Here is a 20,390-nt window from a genome sequence, read left to right as displayed (position 1 = left end):
ACAATGCCAAACAAGGACACTGCAGCTATGCCAGGGTTTTGTGAGCACTATAACCAAACATTAGCATCAAATACATTTCTGCAACACCAAAGGAGAATGTACAACATTTGTACCCAGTTGATCTTAGCACAAGATGACCGACCAATTGACACTGGAGGCTACCTCAAGACTGCCCAACTACAGAAATTCAAAGGTATGGCCCCTCAATCATCAAGACCCTCTCTTTCCCTTCACGGGTCCCCATGCATGGCAAACACGTGGGTGAATGTTTAGATGCCAGGGATATAAACTGAAAGTACAGAATCTTCTCTTGGAGATCCTCTCACCATGTACATGAAGTCAGTTTGAAGGGTATTTAGAAGGGAATAGAGGGGCTTTCCCAATTCAGTCAAAAAGCTATGTTCTAGAAACATCTTTTTATAAACATCTACATCAAACTCATCCTGAATTCAAAGGCTATTGAGGATATACCTATAATGATTGTTACCAATCCTACTTTGAATTCCTCACTTACAGGAATTTTAAAAACATCCCTCATTCTAAGATTATCAGTTGTTTCTCCAGTCAATTTCTGCACTATGAGATATTCCTCTTGCAACGAAGGAATTATGTTGCCTCCTGGTGTTCTGATTTCTGTAATTACAGCAACATATACACCTGGCACTGTCAAGGCAGGTTGCTTGTGCTTTAAGATACAGGTAAATATTTCAAGCCCTCCCAGATATTTCCAATGTCGGTGGCACACTCATTCAAAGACATCTTCTTGTGGTTCCATGATGTATACTCATTAAGGTGGCAAAGACCAAGACGCCTCTGAGTGTCAGCTGCACCATCACTATGTTAAAGTGATACATTTAACCCTATCTCTATCGTTTTTTCCCGAAATGGGTGAAAGAGAAACAGGTGCAAAATTTCAAAACTGTTAACAACATTTCTTATCCAGATGTTCAGAGGTTGTTATCACTATATTCTATTACACTGTTAGATATATTCATACATATTCTTGTGCCTCTACCGACATAAAACATTACTGAAACCTGGTAATATTGTTAACATTCTCTATATTAGAATGACAGGCTATACGATGGACGAGTTCATGGATGGTTGGCAATACAGATTGAGCTGCAAGTACCCATGTCTGTGTCATATGATACACGTTTTGGATCTCCTAGGATCATACCATAAGTGTTTGTTTTAACTACCTGTCTCTGAGAAAGACATAATTAATCAGTCCCTGATGGTCTTATTGAGCAATTTCTATGTTCTCTTTTCATCTTGGGAGACAAAGCTGCAGTGTAGTCGTTTCTTAGACAGGGTTGTCTTTTATCTTCTTTTTATATGTGTTGGTATTTTATTATCTTTCTTACCAATACCAAAATCTCAGGTATACACATTTCAGTGTCTTTTTATAAAAAAAATACAATTTGCCTCTTCAGAAAATTTCACATTAACTCAATTTTATATGTGACAATTTGATATCCGTGAGTTTACACACAACTTATAAGTATGCAAGGGTAAAATGAAGCTAAAGTTAAACTGTCCAAGTCACATGTTTTTTGGTTTGATCTCTGAAGAAATAGAAAATATTTCCAGGAAGGCTCTATTGGATCACGATTTAAGTTGACATATTATAAATCTGGTTCTCTGTAAGTTATGCTTCGTTATGTAAAGTGAAGTGTACATGTAAACAAAGTAACAAACTTAACATTTGGCTAAAAAGTTGGACCACTGTCATTTATGACAAAATCTAAGTTAATAAAGCAATTATAATAGTTTAAGTTAGAGTATTTATGTATCCACTGAACCATTTAAAAGTGAAACAGATAGAAAGTTGGGTACTTAAGTGCAGACGAATAAAGAAGAAGGTATCATGAGAAAAGCTGTAACATTGCCTTCAGCTCAGAGTGAGCTTGATATCTCCGACTTGATGATGAGAGTAATTTCTTTAACTGTAAAACTGATATGCAAAATACTGAAAACAGAAAACAATAGTGCAATGTTCTTAACGTATAATTTAGGATTCCATCTCAAGTGCTTTACAAAAGAACGTATAAAACACACATTAAAAACAATAAACAGCAAATTATTTAAAACGTGTGCTTCACACGATTGTTCATAAAATAAAACCAAAATATAACGTAGAGCTGGTGAGTAAAAGTCTCGAAGACATATATGAAATGATTTCTAATCAGAGTAAACAACAAATTGTAGAGGAGTGCCCCTGGAGGATAAAAACGAACCTGGAGAGCTAATACAGATAAGAAAATTGAAACAAGTAGAAGAAATTTTAACAAAAATGCAGCAAATCATTTTGTGTCAGTCAGATCTCAATTGTACACATTCTGAATAAAAAGAACGAACTACTCCCTGCTTTGCCTGAATATCAGTTAAACATACATTTTAAAATTATGTCAATGAAGGGGGTATTGGCGACTCTTGTTTAATATTTTAATCTGTTTTATGTTCACTATACAACTGTAGTCCGTAACGAACCTATCTCAGCCACTAAATTAAAAAATGCATTTTTTTTTTTTTTTATCAAAGTCAAATATAACATATAGTCCACCAGATGTAAATTTAAAATGGTCAAGGAGGAGAAACTATGGCAAATAGGTGAAATCTGGAGGCATTGAGTTAGGTTATATGTATTATGTTCTGATTTTTGTCTACGTAGATTCTGAACTAATTGGAAAAGACCTTTATTATCTACCACAAATTGTAACGTTTGAATCAATCATTAGTATTTTATGTGTTGTGAAGTAACCATCACATCATACATTTCTCTGTCATTTTTTTTAATGTCTGTTGCTGTCAAGTGTCATATTAGTTTAAACTAAGCATATCAGTTAAATTAAGTACACTGTTAAAAGACGAGAAATGTGAATTATACATCCTAATTCAATATTTAGGAAATGTTACCTATAAAAATTTGGTGTTTTTTGTTCTTACTTTCCTTCAAATGTCATATATCTTTAACCAAACTTTGCCTTTCAGATTTAAGTTAAGTGCATTGTTAAGGGACGAGAAAGATGAATTCTTACCGTCTCTTTAAACCCTCATTTAATACTTAGTAAACTGGTTTACACAGTAAATCTTAGTGAGAAACTAGTTTTGAGTTACTTAAGTGTTGTAACTGAAAATGTATGAAGTGTTACTATTAGAAATCTTCCTGCCACAAAATCAAGGGGAAAGGATAGGAAATGCTTCAGAAAACGTGAAACAAGACATCACTGTCAGGTGAAAAAAAAAAATATCCAGGGCATCACGAAACCAACCGTAGGTGTTCAATTTGAATAGCTGGCGTAAAGAGCATCTCTGGTCTCATCTTCAAACAAAATCGATGTATTTTGACAATTTTCTTGGAAAACATTTATAATATTGTTATCTACATGGAGCATACCAAGAGAAAGATTGTGACCACCATGGTTATAGTGTAGGCTCTGAAACCACAGGGTCGCACTCTGTACAGTTTCAGAAGTTAAATTTCTATGTTTCACTTTTTTTAAAAAAGCTCATTTTAAGACAACCCGAATATATTTTCTCACATTACATTTTACAAACGTTTGGCTCATAGTGCATACATTTAGTCACAGATCAAGTGTATTACTACTGTTATTCTCATACAATGTGTGCTACGGTGTCACATCATTTAGTAGAAGTATATTGGTATTGTTAATAAAGTCTAATATTCTCTTCCAATTGCATTTGTTTTTTTGTCTGAAGTTTCATGTGTTTACACTTTAGGCCACCTATAAAAATGGAGTTTATGTTGTGGGTAAAAATGCTGTTAAGTAAGTCTACATCTATTGACTTTACTGGAGAACAATATATTTTTGCTACTGTACAAGACATTTGGTTGTTTAAGAATACATAAGCTGTTATACAAACATTATTACTTTATAATTTCATTTTAGATACCCATAGATATTTTGAGCATAGTAGAGTTATTCCACTCTTTGTTGATTGGTGTTTAATGGCGCAAAGGAAAGCAATTGAGCTACCTAAGTCAAACAAGTGGTAATAACGGAAAGTAAACGTCTATAAAGTGTGTTTGTTTCTTTGTTTATGAAGTTAAGCACAAAGATACACAATGGGCTATCTGTACTCTGCCCACCATTGGTAACAAAACCCTATTTTTAGCGTTCTAAGTCTACAAACATATCGCTGTGCCATTGGAGAGCTGTAAAATAGCCGTTCCTAATTTAGCAGCGTAAGACTAGAGGGAAGGAAGCTAGTCATTATCACCCACGGCCAACTCTTGGGCTACTCTTTTATCAATGTATAACGGGATTGACGGTCACTTTATAACGCTCTCACGACTGAAATGGCGAGCATGTTTGGTGTGATGGGGATTGGAACCATTCGAATGGAATAAGTATTCTATCATATGCAGTTTTAGTGGAATATTTGTGTGTCTTTTGTGTCAATGCTACTAATTGATTTTTGGGTAGATGAATTATTCCATAAAATTTCATTAACCATGATAGAAGAGTCACTTATGTTGAAAGGTTCAAAGCCAAGTAGAAATCACAATGTAAAGTTTGTCTGTGATAGGGCTAATTAGTATATCGATCTCAGATTGGAAAACAAATTTCATGTTAAAACACAAATGTAAATCCTTAGAAAAATTTGAACCCCAAAAATGACGGCATTTAATAAGTTAGGTATTTTAACCGTTAATTGGTTTGTTGATGAGAATTAAGCACAAAACTACACAATAGGCTATGTGTGTTCTGCTCACCACGGGTATCGAATCCGGTTTTAACATTATATATCTGCAGACATACTGCTGCACCACAGAGGGATTTACTGTTAATATCCAGTGTGACGTTATAGATATGTGAAAGGAGCTAAAGCAAAACGAAAATCTATACGTCTAAAGGTTTCAATACCGATCGTAATGTTGCAATTGGTGATAAACACGACTTAGACTTAATGGTTATAATAAGTAATAAAGTTAAATGAGAAATATTAAAATAGATGATAGATATATGGTTAAATGGCATTAATGGTATATTTTCTAATATTTATATATCCGAACAGCCCAAAATTTGGCGTTGGGAGGTGATGACTAGTTGCTTTCTCTTTTGTCTTACATTGCTAAATAAGGGACGACTATCGCAGATAGCAACTCGAGTAGCTTTGCGCAAAATTCAAACCAAACCAAACCAATTTATATATCCACCAAAAATAACCTTCATAATGATATTTTACAGAATTAAAAATTATAATTATAAATTCCTACTTATGACGTATTTCAACAGCAAACATCCAAATATTTAGCTTTTGTTTGTGAACGGTTGGTTGGCGTTTCATGGCATAAAGCAACGAGCCTATTTGAGCACCCCGCTAGTACAGCGGTATGTCTCCGGATTTACCAACGCTAAAATCAACGGTTCGATTCCCCTCGGTGGACCAAGCAGATAACCCGATGTGGGTTTGCTATAAGGAAACACACACAAAATAGTTTTTATTTTATTTTATTACCAGATCGGACTATCTGCTGAGCCCACTGAGGGGAATAGAACCCCTGATTTTTGCTTGTAAATCCAAAGACCTAACTTTTACCAGTGGGGTACCAGAACTATTATAGCAAGTAAAACGAAATCAAGTTAAAACAAAACAATGTCCAAAATTCGGATAAAAACTTATGTAGAATTAAAAAGGTCAATGACCCTTAAAAATTTCAAAATATAAGTAAGGTGGACACTGTCACCATCACCAATGACAGTGTACGAAGTAAGGAGTAAATCTGTAGATAAAAGCATGTTTTAAATAGTGCTATCGTTCACGGTCGTGACGGCACGACAGTAAAACGTTCCTGTTGTGACATTAGTGTCACAAAGAGAACACATTGATGCATCAGTCGCAGATACAGGAAAACGATGAGTTAAAAGCTGTAATCATCCTATGGTCTTGCCAGGATCCTCATGAAAACAAGACGGCCGAAGAACAAAAAAACGTTTGATTTGGATAAGTTAGTTATCATGTCGCTCGCTCCTAGTCAACTGTCAAATGGCGCAGAGCCGAGACTTGAATACAGGACCATAGTTCATATATAGAACAGGCACGGCAGTCATTGCACTAGAGCAGACAGGCTAAACTGCGATCTTGTTCCCGCGAATACCGAAGTGGCCTAATATTCTGAAAACCTAATATAATTGTAAGATAAAGAGAAATGGGCGAGTTGGTTTTTTGTTCCATTAATAACAACAAAACTTGAAATTGCAGTACTGTTAAGTTCGCCTGTCTTCGCCTGACTGCATTAACGAATACTTTAATATAGAGTAAATCTTTACCCACATTTGCAGGAGACAAAAATTTCGGGGCCGGCATGGCCAAGCGTGTTAAGGCGTGCGACTCGTAATCTGAGGGTCGCGGGTTCACATCCCCGTCGCGCCAAACATGCTCGCCCTTTCAGCCGTGGGGGCGTTATAATGTGAGGGTCAGTCCTACTATTCGTTGATAAAAGAGTAGCCATTAGTGGTGATGACTAGCCGCCTTCCCTCTAGTCTTACACTGCTAAATTATGGACGGCTAGCACAGATAGCCCTCGAGTAGCTTTGCGCGAAATTCAAAAAAACAAACAAACAAAAAATTCGACATGGTCCGAAGTGCTATCAAGCTCGAAACGTCACGTTTAGAGCAAAATATAACAGTTCGCTAGCACATGAACTCATCTTTTTAAAAATCTACATTCACTGCAAAAAGCCCTCATGTAGTTTTGTGTGAAATTCAAAAACAAAAAATAATTTGTGATTTTACTCAGACAGTATCAGGTACAGAACCAGCCACCCCTCCTTTTAACTGCTGTGTAATTCTGCAATTAGTGTCAGAAAGCTTCGCTCGTTGAGTAATTATTCCTTTGAGAACCACAATATTTCTATATTATTTTATTATTGTAATTACAATTGCAAGTTTAATTTTAAATTTTGTTTTGTGGCTTGAAAACATATTTATTTTAATGCGTAAATTATTATATTTCAAAATGCTAGTTTATTTATTTCAGCACATATTTGTGTGCGATATTTAATTTATTGCTACCGTAAGGTGGTCTTTTGCGTGGATTAAGTAGTTCACCGGTTTAGCATTACAAACGTGTGAAGTAGAGAAGTTTTTAAAAGTAATAGAGAAGTGTTAGAAGATAAGTTTTAACAGGACAGGGTTAGTAAACGAACAAAGTTTGGAATATTAACACGTTGTGTTTGAGTTGTGTTAATAGTAAGTAGGAATTTCTGATTCATGATCGTGTATAATAATTATTGTTGGAAAAGAAATTTGGTACTTGTAAAGCCTGCGTTTAGTATATTCGAGGAAAATAGTTTTGTGTTACAAAGCTATTGACCTGACATAGTGGTGTTTTGGAAAAATAAGTCGTTTCTAAAATATACTTTCGTGGGGAATATATTAACGTTTAATATGGTGACCTATTGTTGTGTAATGAGACATTGTAAAGTAAGTGGGTTGTGTTCTATATAAAATTTAAAATGTGGATATTTATCGAACATTGATTGAAACATTTAAGTAAGAATAGTACTGTAGTGCTATCTCACTTAGTGAAACTACATGCAGGTGGTTAGTTTTGGTGCTATTGTTCTCTTGATACGTATTGTTATGTGAATTGGTGAGATGTATAGCCAGGTAATGACAAAATTCGAGTAGCTAGGTTAGTCATAGTTTGCCTGACTTGTGTTTAGTTTAACAATAGTTCAAATTACATTTTAAGTAACCTTCTTTTTATGGTAGTGTTTGAATATATGCGTTTTATTTATTTATTTTTTGTACTAAAGTAATGATAATATTGTAATATCAGTTATTAAAAGCTATCATATCCATAATTGGTGATGGATTGCAGTTGAAATTTCATGTTTTGGACTTAAACCTGAAGGGGGAATCCCCAACTTTGTTCCAGTCATGAACACCTTGAGGTATAACTGTTTTAGCAGCCTATCTTTTCTTATATTTTAGCAGTAGTGGCTAAACTTGTATTTTAATGAACTTGTAGTTGGTACCAAGTGAAATTAGAACAATTATCGAACCATAAAAAAGCATAGTTGTATAACTACAACTAAGGATGTCTAATATATACCGAAGTTATTTCAACATGTGGGGGGGAAGGAAATTTTTCTGCACAGAACTTGGTCAAAAGATATTTGTTTCTGCCAGACATTTGTTTGTATAACTATCACTTGTATTTAAGTGGCAGTGTTTGTGGCAGAATCAGTGAATAATGCTTATCCATGGTGAGTCGTTTTTATCTATCATCTGAATCTTTTTGTCACTTGTTTCATTGATTTTCTTGTCATTTGTTTTATGTTTAAGGAAAGGAAAATGATGTGGTTAAAATATTGGAACTTTCAGGAATGTTCATATTTGTGATGTTTTTGAGATTTTCTAACTTCTGGAGAAAAAAAACCTTGTCAAAAGAATTGTTAAATATTTTTTGGATGCAATGCAAATATGGATTTTTTTTTTACTTCATTATTCTTTACCTTAAATATTATGTAAACCATGCATCTACAGTTTTTTTTTTATTTTGGTGTCTAGGTATGAAAGATTAGTGAAAATGGTACTTTTGAAAACTAGGATAAATTTTATATTTCTTCAATATGATATAAATTTTGATATATTTATCAATTTTAATAGTAATAAATATAATACTTAAATATAAATATATAAAATAAAAAATTAAAATCCAATTGTAGAATTTTTCCAGTATTACCTTTTACTGTTTAAGTACTAGCATTAAAACTACATATTGATTTGGAGGTGTTTATTTTAGAAACTTTCTAATTTTTTACATTATACTTTAAAATATTTTTGTTGTAAAATTCAGATTGTACAAATGTTTTGTTTTTTTTAAACAGATTTTTACTATGTTTCAATGACACTAAATTATGTGGAAGGAAAGTGTGCATGTACACATTTAGTCTAATTCAAATAGTTTCCTATCTCAATGTGAAACATCTTTTAATCTTGCAAACCTTGTAGGTTACTTGCAATTTATATTACTACAGTATTTAGTACATTTTAAATGAATAAATCTTATTTTATTAAATTAATTCATTTAACAAATATAATTTTGTTTATTAAACTTTAAAATCTTGTGTTGTACCAGGTGATTATGCTGTTGAGGGAAATTTGGTCTTTTGGAAGCTACTAACAAGGGTTCTTAGTAATTTTTCAACTAGCAATACTCCCAAAATATTGAAGCATATGTGGATGTTAATTGTAGAAAAATTCATCAATGATGAACATGATCTAAAGTATAAGACTAGACATTCCTGCTGTTAGTGTCACTGGATTAGTTTTTTTCTCTATTGTTGTGAGAAACATCTCTTATTTAACAAGAGATTGAATTGTACTACTTGTACTTTATTCTCTAGTGCCGTGTTGAGTTGAATACTTGTTTTACATTTGAGTATGAGTTTTGCTAAAGCTTTGGTTAATTGTTTCAGTTAACCTAAGTAATTTGCTGTCGATTTTAATAAGCATTTTGTATTTTTAGATAAAGTAAGTTTTGATGATTTAACTTGCTATTTTAGTGACTTTTCAGGATTTTTATATACCTGAAACATATAGTAAAATATACCTAATACTTTTAAAATGCACATTTATTCATGTCAGTTCTGAAAGACAAAACAAACTCTAAAGAATTAAAACCTCAATAAGGTAATACCCAGTAAGTTAAAGCACATCAACTCATGATGTCTAAACCCCTTTAACTTTTAAATTCAGTTTTCAACTGTTCCTGAAGTGCTGATTACATTTATATTAAACTTCAAAAAGTTCAATAGAACCGTAAGTTATGTTGCATCCAAATGAACTCTCGGGTTATTGTTATAACATCATTGTGATACTGGATTTTGCATGTCAACCACATTTTTTCAGTTGGTCTAATATTTTTGGAATATAATATCCAAATTATACATTTAATCTTTCTTCTTAGTAAGTGCATGTCTTAGTAGATTAGATTTTAGTTAGTGATTTCATATTCTGCATGAATCCTGACATTATACACATTTTGGTCAGCATTGTCTATCAAGTCAGTTGGATGTTCATATAATCTCTGCTTTTTAGCTTTACTTTCACTCAGTTAATCCTTGATAAGATTTGTTTTCTCTAATGTAGTACTCTTTTTTTTTTTTTATCTTACAAATGCTGTCTATGCTTGTATGGCTGTTACTGCATTCTCTAGAAGAGCTAGTGTTAATTTGAAATTAAATGTCCAATTTAATATATGGTCTTACTCTCCTCTCAACAACTAGAGAAACTTTTAAACTTTTCTTTTATGGGTAACCCTTACTCTACACTAGGTTGTCCATGAGATATTTAGAAGTTTAAAACCTCTCAAACTGTTGAACTGACATGAACTTTTTAACATATTATGCAAGAACAAATTCAGTGACTCATTCTTCAGTGGATCATAATCTTTAAAATAATGGTCAAACTATAAGGTTTTTACATTATAAAGTCAAAGTATTCTTCCTTGACAATTTTGCTTGTTCCCTTCAACATAATTTTGAAGTAATGTTTTGTAACATCTGGCTTGCATTTTGTTAGGATTGAGACAATCTAAATATTGAGCATACATAAGTGATCAGTGTTATCTCAAATGTTTTTGTAACATGTAAATAATTCCTTGCATTTCATATGAAACAGTCTATCAAAGGAAAATTAATCCATAGAAACAGTACTGTAATGCTCACAATGGTCTTAAAGAATGCCAATTGAGCCATGGTAAACATATCTGATTTTGCCTCTGACAGTTAGATACAACTGACGAGAAGATTAATTTTTCATTCATTGCATAGCTTTAATATATTTGATTATATTTGCACATATTTCAATAGCTCTTACACCCAACAATCACCACAAAACTGAAGTGGTGAGACTGATTCAGTAATGGTTATATAATCATCCCTCTGTTCTGGACTGTCTTTGAATATCCAGTATAGGGCTTTAATTAGTTTAACTGCACTAAACTGACTTTCACAACCATTTTTAAGTTATGAATCATATGAAGGCCACAGCTTCCAGTGTTAGTCCATGTGACACAATCTGATTCCTTTATCACATTGCAAGAAATGCAGTTTCCAGTTCACTGATCTATCCATGGAAAGTTGCATAATTTTTTAAATGGATTCCAGTAATACAGGCAGCAGATCCCCAGCCCTGCCATAACTTATGAAAGCAGGAGTAATGTGATACAGTGCAATTATCAATAGGATTTCACTGTGTAACATAAATATCTACTTGCTTTTTATTCAAGCTGTTTTGAAATTTGTCAAACATTAGTACAATTTTATTCACCTGTTTTCAAGAATATAAGTAAATTATTACCAAAATATGGATGAAATCCAAAGCTTGCAAGGTAAGCACACTTGTTTTCATCATGTTAATGTACAAGCCATTCTGCTGTTGAGAAACATTTTATAATGTTTCAGAAATATTATAACTATCATAGAAGAGGTGGGATATTGCACATTTCAGTCCAAGTAATTTCAGCTAATGTTCATCTGTAGATGAAATGTTCTGTTATGTTAACATTTGCATGCTTGCTTGTGTTGGTGCTTGGCTTGTTTTCATTTAAGAATTAACTGATGGGTAGATTGCTGTTTATGCTTCATTGTAAATTTGAGTGACTGTGGAAGCTAAAATCTCCAAACAAACTTGGTTTCAATTACGTACTGGTAAGCCAGTTGTCAAGTTTATCACTTATTTCCTCTGTAAATGTAAATTTATCACTTATTTCCTCTGTAAATTAAGGTGCAAGTTTTCACCTTGCAGAAGGGAAATGTGTTTTCTACACTTCTTGCAACCTAGTTAACAGTTGGATGACTTTTGAACAGTTTTGTTACACCCTTTATGCATTGCAGTACAAATGGAGGTAAGATGGCCAGCACACTTACTCACGTGCACCATCTTTGCATCTGAGTAACTTCATTACCCTGTATTGTCCAACGTCAAGTTTGGCATAGTATTCATTATGTCTGTTTTTTATTCAATGTAGACCAATGCAGATTTCTACTCCAGGACATCTCGGACCACCAAAACACACCTCTCCATACTGTTGGAGACCTGAAAGAAATGTTCTTTTGATACTTCATGTGGCAGATAATGAACATGAACCTGCTTCTCACTACTGCCTGTTAGTGAGAAGGTAAGTTGTTTTTTAATGGTTACTCCACCTAATTCTAATGCCTTTGACTTGAGCTGTGATGAAAGTGTGGTGTGCTTTTGAGCTTCCAAATGGCTGTAGAAATTTTAAATCTGGACCTAACATTCTTGTAAAAGATATTAACTTGTAAAAAGTGTTCTGTGCATGGTTAGGTCTGACAAAAAGTAGGTTTATGTAAAGGGTGGAAAATTGTGATGTTGGATACAATCATTTCTTTAATAGGTGCATCAGGTAATTTATGAAATGTAATTTTAACTTTATTTGAAAAGTAAAGCAATGCTTCTTGTCATTTAATCAGAATGGTTGACTTGTAATATCAGTCTAATGTAGTTGTTGGGAGGCAGCACAGTCGAGAGGGTCCAAGTGCCAAATTTGTCTTTGCCTATGTCTGGTTCTTTTTGGTGTTTGACAGTGTCAGTTTAACAGGAAACAGTATGCTGCAAACGTAATGTTTCTTTGTGCAAAAATCAAGGTAGACACAGATTTCAATTTCATAAGAGTAAGGAAAGAGAAAGCATTTGAAAATGTTGGATTCTGGCCATCAGAAGAGCTGATCCTAAGGCCAAGTTTCATATGTGGGAGTCTGGATCAAGCTGTATCATGTGCCATGATCACTTGGTACCAACAAGTTACTACAGTGAAATATTGTTTGGTAATTATCATTCCAGTATTTCAAAACAAAGCACCTACTACATCCCCTACTACCTCAAATACCACCACCACCACGGGCCAAGGAACATGCATGCATGTGCACTGCCATCATCACTAATCACTTTTGCTTTTAGAGCCTGTGATTTCATATGATAGTTAGTAACACTAAACAGCAAACCAATATATGTATTAGTAACCATTAAAATTGTGTTCTTGAAGTATTTTTCCAAAAGAACTTTGAGGAAATGTTGCTCATAAAACATTGTCAATTGTGAAACCATTTTGCTAATAAATCTCATTTCTCTGTATTGCAAGGACTTTGAAATCTTTGAGAGCATACACAAATTTCCACACATCACTCTGTACAAAAAAAGTTGACTCTCTACCTGGTAGAAGTAGTCGTGATTTTCATCAAACACTAAATTTTTATTTTCACATTTTAAGTAAGGTACTGTCTTAGGAGAAATTTCTTGGTCCCAACTGACATACGGGCACTTCACTTCAACAGTTACTTTCAAGAACAGCATCAAGTGTAACATAAAAATGGATATGTATGATACAAAATTACCAAAAGGTTTAGCTGACAAAGAATACTTGTCTTCAAGTGTTGTAATGGCAAATTTTTCAAGTGTCCAACCATGCTGTATTTGTTTTGATTGATGACACCTTTTTACAGGCATAAAGCTTTCACATAGGGTAGTTCTATTGGTGCATTTACAAATGCTACTAAAATTTGAAGCTGTCAGTCTCTTTGTTTGCTCTATGGACCACTCTTACTCTGACCATGTGTTCTCTTTTCAAAATAGCCTATTTTCTTCATCTTTCTTGCACAATAACTCTAAAAATAAATCTTTTGGACTATCCTTCAAATAGTAATGATCATTACACATTGCATACACATTTGCAGGTGGCTGACATTGTAATATGGGCATTGTTTTAAACTGAGATTGAGTGGTGATTTACACCCATATTGTTAGTGGGATTGTGATTCCATTTACATATACTTCAGATGATGTGAATCAAAATCCAGCATCTGTTTAAGATCTGACCTCGTTCCTCAGGACAAATATCAACTCTCTACTTTCAAAGGAGATCTTTAAGTCTGATATTTGTTAGAAGTTTGTAGCTTCTGAGTACAAGTTTGATGTATTAAGAATTCCTTTGATTTCAAAAATGAAACAAACTTGTACAACAAACGATGAACATGCTTACAGTGTGCAGTTGCCCCAGTTCCTACTGACATTCATCTATCACACCTACATTATCAACAACTACACCCATACAATAAGATAATCTTCAGCAGCACAGGATGGGAGCAGATAGTATTTGTCCTTGACAGCTGACCTTATAGATGAGGAATTGCTCTTTGTAGAGGTTCTTTGCCTTGTCCTCAAGTTTGATGCTAAATGGGGCCAGGTAACTATCCACTGCATCCATCATCACAACTGCCAGTTAAGAGGGAACAATGGTTATTTTAGATTTGTGGCTGAGAAAGGTACACTTTTAATGAAATACTATATGTACAATCTTAAACATGAATATTTCTTAAAGTAAATTCAGAGAACCAATCATTAAATTTTTTAACAGGTTGAATAGTGTCTATTTTTATTACAATGGTGATAACATACAGTATATATTGCATTTAAGTATATCATTATTTCTTGTTACATAAATGTTAGGTCAAAAGTAAATATCTTACACAATGTAACAGCACAAAACAGAAGAAATTCTTTGACTGTGCTCTTGCATCATTGGCACATATGGTTAGGATACCAATACCCTCCTTTGAGGTGTCATGTTTGACTTGTATTGGTAATGAATTGAACATAAAATAAAACTTTTAACTAATGAACAGCAGCACAAAATTTTTATGGGGATATTTTAAGTTCTCTTCATTAAAAATAAAAATATTTTGTGACTAAAAACTCAAACTGGTAATTTTGTACACTGCATTGTACTTATTTTAGCATCAATGAAGTAAATTCTGAAAATGGTGATTCGTACGTCTTTTCATATATTTTGAAACATTTAAAGCTATTTTAGTCCTGTGAAACGTGACTGACATGAACTACATGTTATCTTTAAATCAGTAAGCTTGGTCTAATATGGATGTTAAACTACATAATGCCCATAAATTTTCTGACATTTAGTTTGAACAATAAATAAAATAAAGATGGGAAAAAAAAAACAAGGAAAATGAAGTAGTAAAGCTTACCTTGAGAAAAGCATTAACATTCTTGTTATTCAGTGTGAGGTAGTCTGGATAGTGTACAGGTTCTTGTCATAATATATAAATTACATTCATCTTGGACATTAACTATAAGAGCCCCAAATTGACAAAACATAATTTCAGATATGTCATCAACATATCAGATGTATAACTTGAGATTGTTTTGTCAATGACTACTTTATCATATTTTCTACATGATGAAAAGGTTTTAGATATACAAAACAATATTATTGGTAAATTTACCTTTTCACAAGAACTGCCTTCTTTCCTGACTTATCTCCTCTTTTCCAAGCTCTTCTTTCAGCTGGGCAGTGTTTACTGTCCATAATCTGTCCTCGCATACTACAATGAATGAATCATTTTCATGATTAAAATACTCATCTGACAAAACCCTAGTCTTAGTACACAAAAATCAAGGTCACAAGCTCACTATCACCATAAACCTGATATTTGTTTTTTTATCATGCACCTACTTTATACTTGTTTTATAGGCCTACATAACATTGAAATCAATAACAATGACTATATTTTTGCCCATTTAAAAGTTAATGATTCATTTCAGAAAAAGAAAATGTCATAAGAGACAAATACAATATACAATGTATTATATATATTTAGTTATTTTATGTTCCTAAATAAGTTGCGTAGGACATATAACAATCAAATGTGCATTTACTTGGTAATAGTCTGTGTCAAGAGAAGGCAACAACAGTGTGAAGGATCCTGATGATTGTTGCCATAAGAGATTGAGTTTATTATAAGTATGTTCTTTTTAACTTCTAAAGAGATGTTTATTGCTATGCTTGTAATGATATGCATTCTTAACACTGGTGATCTTGGCTCTCTTAAAAGGTGATCTAGAGTATGGTCCGAGAAGCTTGGCATTATCTTGTGAGTAGCAACACTTGACAACAATGTCACTTCTTGGTAAGTGTCTAACCTCAGAAAATTATATTCCTGGAAAGGAAGACTTGATGTCTCTGGCAGTATGTCTGAAGTCTGCTGGGACTCCTATAATGACTGCAGAAGTAGGAAGTTTTTCAGGGGAAGATTCATGGAGTTCTTGATGTTTGTTCTTTGCTAGACTTTTTTCTTTATTGGGTACTGGAGGTGAGTCATGAAATTTAATTTTAATATTATTTAAAGTAAACAAATACTTTTATTGTTTACTGATAGGATTTAATATATCCTGGAAAATTAAAATATTTTCTTTTTAGCAATGGTTCATTAAGTTAAGTTAGAACTGCATCTTGTCTGCTGCACAGCTCACAGTTCAAACTTCATATGGAAAGTTTCCCATTTTTACTTACCCAACAGTTGTTCTGAAATGTGTCTTGTCTATAAATTTGGCCAGGAAGACAGGATTGGGGTTCTCCAGATCTCAATCAAAATTGGGAGCTGAACTGATGTGTACAATTGCTAAACTTTGTACAAAACCTGAAAAACAAATTAAAGGCATTGTTAATGAAAGCAATAAGACTTGATTAGATCTCCATCCACTTTTCTAGGTCTTCTGGTTTAAGTGCATTTATGCTGTTGTTCTGAGATTTCATGTTTTTGGGATTCTTGCATTAACTGATATAGTTTGGATTTTGTTTCATCAGCATAAGATACAGGTTGAGTTTGTTTTAAATGTTGCTGTTTGAGTCTGAGACACTTGTGGTTTGTTAGAAAAGACTGGAAAATAAATTATTAGTAGGCTTACCTGATTTCAGCTGGAATTTTTTGCTTTGAATTTCAAATACCTACTGAATCATAGAACAGACATGGATGAAGAAACATGTTGGCTTTGAATTACTGCAGGTTGTTTCTTGTCATAGTTTGTCACTCTGGCATATGAGGTAGATGCCTTGACATTGAACATATTGTAATGTGTCTGAGCAAATCATTGACAGTTTATATACTTAAGCTGCTGGAAGTGCTTTAGCATACTACAGGATACTTGGTAAACAACATAATGGTTTCTTTTGACATTTAGGTTTTGAGCTATCTTGTGCTCCTACAATAGAATCTAAGTTACATATGTGAAAATACCTGTTATAAATTTTTTTTTTTGTGGTGACTGGAATAATATTTGCTGCTTTAAGTTCTTTAACTTTATTGACGTGCCTGTTTTGAAATCTCTAATAACAATGTACATTCTTGTCTGTTGAGATTTTTGGATCAATTGAAAGGGGTACCAGGCCATGGTTGAAGAAGCTTGTCATAATCTTATGGGTGGCAACACTTGATGACAATGCCACCTTTTGGTAAGCATCAATCTTCTGAGAAATGAATTCCTTGAAAGAAATGCTTGATTTTTGATATCAGGCTGCCTAAAATCTGAGGGAACCCCTATGATGACTTTTGTAGGGCTACCAGAAGTGGATGTAGCAAGTTTTATAGAGGAAGATTAATAGGATTCTTGATGTTTGTTTTTTGCTGGTCTTGTTAGGGTTGTTTTGTTGGACTTTATTTGTAAGAGATACAAGTAGAAAACTTGCCTTTTTTGGAGTATAACATATTTGAGTGGATGGAGATTTGTTAAGGCTGATATATAAAAGGCTGGAGAACTGGTATGATTAAAATCTTCCTTGGCATTGATTGATGAAGATAAGTTGAAGTTTTTAAGTTGGAAGACATAGATGAAGTATCAATAGTTTCACTTGCTGCACAGAGCAGAATGGCTAGATGTTCCAGTTATTCAGGCTGGTCCTGTTCATTATGACTCTCATCAGACAATTATTTTTTTTATGGCAATTACTCAAACATGAAAGTACCTATATAAATTACTTCAAATGAAGAAATATTTAAAGAACTTGATACTTGTGTATTTTACCTCTGTAGGAGTAAAAGGTTTAGCTAGATTGTCTGCATCAGGTGGAAGTGTGGGGGAAATTACTAATGACTTCTTCCCATTTACTGTCATCTATTTTCTTGGTATTGTATAATTCTTTTATAGTAACCTAACTTGTTTCCTTTGTATCTGTAATTCTCTGGCTTTTATTTTAAAGTTTTCTTATTGCTGATTTGTTTAGTTTGCTTTTGAACTGTTTATGGATGTTACTGTTAAATGTTTCTTCACTTCATCTTTTATGCCTGTTTTTATTTTTAGACTTTCCAGTCTCTCGCTGTATAATTGGTCAAGTTCACACTTTAGCAATTTTATTAATTACATGAAGTTTGTCTCCATTTGAAAATCTTGCTTATTCCTGTAAGTTTCCATTTTAGTGTGTATTCTCTTTCAGCTTGTTTTAACTTTTTTTATTCCTTGGTATTATAACTTAGTCACTGTTCCAGTTCTTGCATTTTTCCACCATTATAGGTCTGTCAGAAAGTCAGTCCTAGACATTTGACAGTATTGGTTAAGTGGATGTCCTGTGTTATTGAGGCTTTGCTTAACATTGCTGAATTTTTCCAGGATGTGTTAAATATATGGCAGAAAGCAGTAACTTCGGTTTTAGTGGGGTTCAGGGCAACATGCTGTTTGTCACACCATTGTGCCACAGTATTCAGCGTTACTTGAACCTTGGCTGTTGCAGTGTGTGGGTAACTGGAGGCACTTCGTATAGGTGTGTCATCAGCATATTGGGAAGTATGGTTGACACATGTATCGGGCTGAGTACCAATCCTTCGTATACTCTGGCTCTTAGATCCAAAGGATCAGAGGATGCCATTTATTTTAACCATAGCTGTGTGGTTGGAGGGAAAACTATATCCATCAGACTTGGCTGGGTGGGATGCCTATAGCCTGAGTTTATATCCAAGACCATTGTGCCATACTGAATCAAATGCTTTTTGGATATCGAGAAAAATAGCTACAATGGCTTCTTGGCAGTTAAAGCTGCAAAAGCAGATTCAGTAAGTCTAACCAAATGGTTGGTGGTTTGTCTCTTACTTCTACCAGCATTTTGATAATTGCTTATTAGTTTGTTAGCTTCTAAAGAGCAGTTAATTTGGTTCATTATGGCTTTACTACAAGATCGGAGTGAAGTCACTAGGATCATCAGTCTGTAGTTACTGGTGTTGCTAAGGTTGTCCTTTTTTGGCATTTTAATCACTTTTGGCAATGTTTTGAGAGTAAAGAGGTAAAAAAAAATTGAGGAAAAGTGCTTATGGTTCTCATTGGATCAGAGACGTTTTTCAGTGGTATTCTATCTTCAGTGGGGGATTTGTATTTGAATTTCTTTAACAGGAGTTTGATTTCTGTTCTGGGAAAAAGTTTGGTGTGAAATGAAGGGAAAGTAATAGTCACTAGTGTAAGTGGGTGGGAATCGAGTTATGAAGAGATTAGGCTTCTGACTAAAATTGGTTTATATGACTGGTATGTTGCATCAAAGGATGGAATGTTTGGAATAGCAAAGGTACTTTTTGAAGTATTAAGAGAATCTTTTCTGTTTTTTTGTTGCTATCTGTGGGTGCTGTTGTATTTGATCCCAGGTAAGTTATTGCTAGAATAGCTATTTGATTATAGCTTTGCCCTTGCACCAGAAAACCAATAGCTCTGGATAAGAGCTGTCTATTGCTTTTACAGTAATCATTTCAATTTTGTTTTAATGTGGTTACTGGCGGTATTAATCTTAGTTTTGGTGTGGGAGTTGCGAGTATGAATGAATTGGCATCATCTTTCAAATCTCTGAGAATGCCAGTGAGCTTCCAAAAGTTAGGGTTATGTTCCTTGCTAAGTATTGTTTTCTTAATGGCCAAACATATGGCTCAGGTTTTATTTCTTGCATAGTTTTTGATATCTTTTGTGTGGGGCCTCACTCTTTAAGAGTGGTGGGTATTTTACAATGTGCTGCTTAAGAGGGGTCCAACCTGTGTACAAACCATTTTTTAGGGGTGAGTGGACTGTGGTGATGGTTCCAAGGTTGGGTTGGTTGGTTGATTTACTGTTTTATGGCAGAAAGCAGGTAGGCTATTGTGCCAAACATACAGTAAAAAGGGAAAATTAAAGAAAATGCAGTAAAATTCATAAAAAGAAATTAAGGTAAAACCAAACAGCATTGAATAACATAAATAGCATAAAACCAATGTTTACATCTAGTCTATAATGTTAGAGAAGAGCTACAGTAATAGAAGTTGTAAAGGACTTTTTGTAGCATAATTGTAATTATCATAACCTGCCAAGAAGACTAACAAGTAAGTACAAAGACCACTGTCAGTCACATGAAGTTGGCCTTTCCAGTCCTGGTTTCAAGTTATTTGACATTTATGGCCACTTTTAAAAAGTACAGTAACAACTTCTAAAACACATGTAGCAAAATTTTAATAACTCACCAGGTTGACCACAAGGTAGTTCAAACAGCAGCATTAGTTGCCTGAAGATGGCCTTTCCAGTCCTGGTTT

General features: G+C 33.8%; 1 protein-coding gene across 2 annotated transcripts in view; it reads left to right on the top strand.

Moving 5' to 3' along the window:
• Nucleotides 1-7,045: 7,045 nt before the first annotated feature.
• The window catches only part of LOC143231620 (uncharacterized), a 173,737-nt gene continuing 160,392 nt past the window's right edge, over nt 7,046-20,390 (top strand). For both annotated transcript variants that reach the window (XR_013017077.1, XM_076466144.1), the window contains exons 1-2: nt 7,046-7,164; nt 15,915-16,172. The gene's annotated coding sequence lies outside the window, so the exon portion shown is untranslated. The remainder of the gene's footprint in view (nt 7,165-15,914; nt 16,173-20,390) is intronic.

Source organism: Tachypleus tridentatus, chromosome 11 (genome assembly GCF_004210375.1).
Source record: "Tachypleus tridentatus isolate NWPU-2018 chromosome 11, ASM421037v1, whole genome shotgun sequence".
Classification (NCBI taxonomy): domain Eukaryota; kingdom Metazoa; phylum Arthropoda; class Merostomata; order Xiphosura; family Limulidae; genus Tachypleus; species Tachypleus tridentatus.
This window is presented reverse-complemented; position numbering and strand designations above follow the sequence as displayed.